This window comes from Oxyura jamaicensis, chromosome 1 (genome assembly GCF_011077185.1).
Source record: "Oxyura jamaicensis isolate SHBP4307 breed ruddy duck chromosome 1, BPBGC_Ojam_1.0, whole genome shotgun sequence".
NCBI lineage: Eukaryota > Metazoa > Chordata > Aves > Anseriformes > Anatidae > Oxyura > Oxyura jamaicensis.
Genome location: NC_048893.1, coordinates 145,466,807 through 145,472,481, shown reverse-complemented (window position 1 = coordinate 145,472,481; position 5,675 = coordinate 145,466,807).

Here is a 5,675-nt window from a genome sequence, read left to right as displayed (position 1 = left end):
CTTGTCTTGCTTTTTAATTTCACATTCTGCTTCATTGTGTGCATACGGCAAAATGAGGGAGCAAATGATTAAGCCATAAAAGATAGTCAACGTGAAGGAATGTATGTCTCAAACAAAAACTACATCTCTGGGCTCAAAAATTATTAACATGGTAATTATAGAAGGTGTACAGAATTACTGACACAGATGGCTTGGGAAATAATGTATACATAGCAAAGTATAAAATGTTCCCCAGAAGTTAGCCTGAGGGTGGAGGATTAGCCTGAGGATTTCTTCACATGATAAATTTGTAATATAAAATTGGTGGAGTTCAAAATGATAGGGTTGGAAAAAGTAGAACAGGTATTAATAAATGCACAAGCTTTTTTCTTTGAGCAATATAACTATTACACACTTTCATGTTGTCAAGTATTCTCTAACAATATAACATATTCATCTTAAGTGATGATTTATTTTCAAAGACTTCATGGATAAATTTGCCATGCCCATGGCGTCTCAGATTCAAACACAGGCATTTTGTCTGTTTGCTAGTTTTGAAAGTGACAATGAGCAACTAAAGACTGAAAGATACAGTCATAACTGATATTAAAGTCTGAATAAATTCTGCATTAATTGAGATCCATGTAATTTCATTAATTTATGTAGGATTTCTTAGATATACCAAAGACTAGGTGTGCTGTACTATAATTAACTCTGTCAATGCTTATTGGTAAGAACCTTGATAAATCTTTTTAATTTAACAGGAAAGGTTAGTAGCATTTTATAGATTTTTAATATAAAAGACAGTCATTTTTTGTTGCGGTATTATTCAAGGTTTTATCTGCTAAAGTAATATGAACAGTCTATTTATAATCAAAGCTAACATCTCTTTTTTATTCCTCTGGAATTCCAGAAAAAAATAATTAAACAATAACAACAACAGCAACAAAAAATACCTTTTATTCTAGACATCTATTTTGTGACTGATCTCACAAACCACAACTCATAAAATAACTGCTCTGAAGAACCAATATTATCATCATCTAAATTTTATTGCTTTCCTCACTTGCTGTCAGCTGCAAACTAAAAAACAAGTGACCTATGCTACAGCAGTGATAGATAAGGAGTAACTAGAATTCTGTAATAGCTTATTTATCAGTGTTGAAACAATAATGTCAGATGGTTATTTGTGGAAATATATTACATTGCAGTTATTCAAACTGACCATAGTCATCTTGAGTTACCTCTGACTATGGATGAAGTCTATCTGCAAGCAAAAAAAAAAAAAAAAAAAAAAAATTATCTTTCTGGAAATAGCAGTCTGGGGAATTAACTTCTCAGAGAATAGCTTGCTGAGGAACAAATGGGATCACCAGACTTACATACAATAACTTCATATATACACTACAAATTGCAGATAACCATACTCCTTCAGAAGTGCTGCACTTTGATTGGTATCTTCAGGTCACCCTACTCAGCTAAAACAGTGACATGAAAAGTTACTTGGAGCTTTGAAGATTCAGAGTCTGCAAAACTGTTGGAGGAAAATAGACTTGTGGGGTAGATTCCTCCATGCAGATGTGTAACACGCACTTGTGGCTAAATCAAGGTATCTTTACAAATTACCCACAGTTTCCAAATGAAGTACAGTAGCTGATTTTGCAGTAAGGAGATAGACACAGAGTTTGATAGTGGTCCATGTACTGCTAGTATTTAAAGAAAATGAACCAGAGACACCAGTTTGTACTCTCTCTCAGTGATCTACAAATTCGAGATGGGACTTAAGATTTAAAGCCAATGTCTGCTCTTTTAGTCACCTTTGAATTACATGTGCTACAGAGGTCTTGAGTCCACGGGACTAGGCTACTCTGAAAGAAATCCCCCGGGTGTATGGAGATGCCTCAGCAACAACGGGTTCAATCTACTGATCTGTTCTTATTTCATCAAATTACTCACTAACAGGCATACTTTTAATCAGCATTAAATCAACATTAAATTTGCCACACTAATATTAGATATAGTAAAATCACTGGAAGGATATGTGAAGAGTGAAGGAACATTATCTAGGGTTTTAATATTTTGGTGAAGAAGTATTGCCTTTGAGTTTGAGGCAGTTGGATTTCCAAATATTTTTCACCTGTAAATTACAGCCAGTTTAGAAGATTTTTTTTTTTTTTTTTTTTTTTTTTTTTAAGGAGCTAATGCCAAGCAATAATCTTTCACCAGTTTATTTGTTTTGATGAGTACATTTCTCTATTTTGTAGTGAAAAATTAGACTTGGGCTCTCTAGCTAAATAACTGCTTGGGAAGGAGAGGATGTTGGAAGTTGATACAAACTTTTCTCAAAATTTACCTGTTAAAAAAAAGAAAAAAAAAGAAAAAAAAAAGAAAAAAAAAGAAAAAAAATAGAAAAAATATTTTTTTTTTAAAAAAAAGAGGAAGCAATTGTTGATAAAGCCATGATTTTCAGTGTTTTGAAAATCTTGTTTGCCAGATAAAACAGTTGCTGAGATGGTAGAAATAGGTGAGGATACACTGTTTTTAATTAAGCTGTATTTGTTCAATCAGCTAAAAATCTGGTCTGTTTTTTTTGTTCATTTGTTTTTTTTGTTTGTTTTTAATGTATATATTGCTGTAATGTAGTGCAGTTGTGTGAGAACAACAAAACAATTGGTTATATAATGTTTCTGTCTTTAAAATCTGTATATCTAGATAAACAGAGAAAGATTTAAAAAAATACAAAAAGTGAGCATATGGATTTTACACTCAATAGAGAACAGACTGTGGCTTTGCTAAGAAAATGAAATTTCCATAATAAAAAGGTAATCTCTGAAACTAATAAATAAGATTATTATAGAGATATATATATTTATCAGAGGTTACTCTCAATGGCATATTCATTTCTCTCTAACGTGCAGCTCCACTTCTTTCCTCCTAGAAATGGCAGGGGCAAGACGACCCTTTCCTTTCCTGCAGAGTTTGACTGACAGGGTGCTGCCAAGGAGGGAAAATAATTTTCAAAGTCTGACCTAAGAAAAACCATTTCTTGTGCTCTCACTGGACTTTTGTTGCTTCAGGTGTTACAGCAAAAACAAATCTCTTGACTGCTCTGGTTCTTAATAAGAGTATTATTAAGATCCCCAAGCATAGCTGATACTACTCTTCCAAATAGACCGATGAACTCCATTCATTTATTGATGCACTTTCCATGAAGGGATTATGTTTCACTTAGTTTGAAGGACCTGAGAGCCCTTATTATTTTTGTTTGCAGAAACACTGTGGTGCACATGAAAGAGACACAGAGAAAAAAAATCTTTATTTTTGGTGGGGGAGAATGGCTGGCAGTTGATTACCTTTTTTTTTTTTTTTTTTTTTTTTTTTTCCATTTGAAAAAGCTTCTTGGATGATTGATTTCTGATTTAGATCACCATATCCTCCCTGTTGTTCACCGTTCTGTTTACTGAAATTTTTAGCTGTCATGTTCAGCTGACATTCAAGATATTGGTAAAGTTAATGACTGAGTTGTTTTAGATATCAGGTAGATCTTCATGTCTACCTTATTTTCGCAAAGACTTTCCTCACAGCCATCCAGTAAAGACAAAGATTTGTTTAGGATTAAAAATAACAAAAACAAACAAGGAAACAAACAACAACAACAAACAGGAAAAAGAAAAAAGGGAAAAAAAGAGCCAAGAAAAAGAAAAAATCGCTCAGATTCTATCTTAAATTCTTATACAACAGTACTCATCATGGTGGAATGACCACAAGTGTTCATGAATTGTCCTGTGCATGGGGCAGAGAACCCACAAGCCAGCCATCAGCTATGTCTCTGCTGGCAGATTTGCAGCTCCTGGGAGGTGGAAAATTCAGGCAGCCACTGTACTTAGGTCATGTGGCTCTGTCAAGGCTGCCCAGGTCCTGTTGGCATCCAAATACTGTATGAAAGCCACTGGAAAAGGGTGAAGAAAGGCTGACAGGGAAGTATGAGATCTGAGAGATCACAGTATATCTCCAGATTAGACCCACTCCAATTTCAGCAAGCCTGGTTAAATTACTAAGCCTGAAAAACTGTATTTAACATATCTTTATAAATATGCCATTTTTCTTTTTTTCACCCCATTTGGAAAGTAACCAAATGGAATTTTTATGGCCTAATCCCATTTTCTGCACTTAAGTCTTGAAAAATCCCAGTTGTCGGCTCCATTTATTTGGGACTGTCAGAAAACCATTATAATAAGGAGGATGTTTTCCATACTAGTACTGCTGAAGTACAGTATTTTGACTCTTATACCTAGATTAAATCATAATTGCTCTTGCTTTTTCACTTATCCTGCTTTCCTTCCCAGTGAGAGTCAGCCTTGAACAGTCGATGAGAGCCGAGCAGGATTTAATGTAACTGGTGGACAGCATGTGTAGCACAAGAAACTATATCCCTTCCACTCTTCCACCTTTGTGTCTAGCATAAAGGGATCTTTATTTTATTTTATTTTTTTATTTATCTATTTTTTATTTTTTTTCTGCTTGCCAGCAAGTGCAATGGCTACTGAAAACAGATAAAGGCCAGGATGTTTCTGCATCCTGATTGTATGTCCTCCTAAAATGTCTCCATAATCTACATCCACTTGTGGATAGTTCTGTGATAGTTCATACCTCCATGCTTGCTTTGTGCTAGTGAATGGTATAATTTACTTCTGCATGAAAAACAATTTGCAAAGTTGTTACACATTTGCATAGTAAGGCAGATATTGACACTTTGATAAGTAAAGGAGACATTAATTTTTTAATTTGTACTAGATCCCCTGCTGGAAATATGAGGTGTGTAAAACTTGCAGTCTCTGTCACATAACTCTAGTGACAAATTAAAACAAATAAAAGATTTTCTTTTCCCTAACAGATGAAAATAACTTGACACAACTTCTAAGACTTTAGTGAAAAAAAAAAAAAATAACACAAAAGAGTACCTCTTTATTAATATTTTTTCACTTATATATTGCACATTTTAACAGACAAAGTTTCATAGATTTTGACAGACTTCTCCTGGATTTCCAGGGTGTAATACAGGGCCATGTCTTTTACTGTAAAGAGTGTATTTGCATTTAAAGGAAGTCCTTACAGACAACTACTAAGCTAAAGGTTAGAGAAAGAGGTACAAACGTCTGTTTAAGCTATAATAGGACTACATCAAAGTGGAAGAGGAAAGATATTTTTAGGCTGTGAACTGCTGACTTTTTTCCTGTGTCGTAATTCCTGCTGCTCAGACCTGATGTTTTAGACTGACAGCAAGTTTTTTTTGTTTGTTTGTTTTTGTTTTTGTTTTTACTCCCAGTTTTAAACTTTTCTGCAAGAGAAAGTCAACTTATTCCTGCAGTTATCTATTTTGATAGCAATGTAAAGAAAACCAATAAGATATTGGAGCATCATAATCTCACTGATATTTCTGAAGCTTCTTAAAAAACAAACAAACAAACAAACAAACAAACAAAAAAAACATTTGAATTAGGGGAATTTGTTCTTCTTTGTGCTTCATACTTGTTACAATGATACATCCAAATTCACACTGTGCTGCCATTGCCAGTTTGGAAGGAGTGGAGGAAGATTTGGTGTCATCAGAAAGAAAATAAGATAATAAAAATAATAATACTTAACAAAATACTCAACAGAGAGACAAAGTTTATGCACTTCAGATTCTGCAGGGC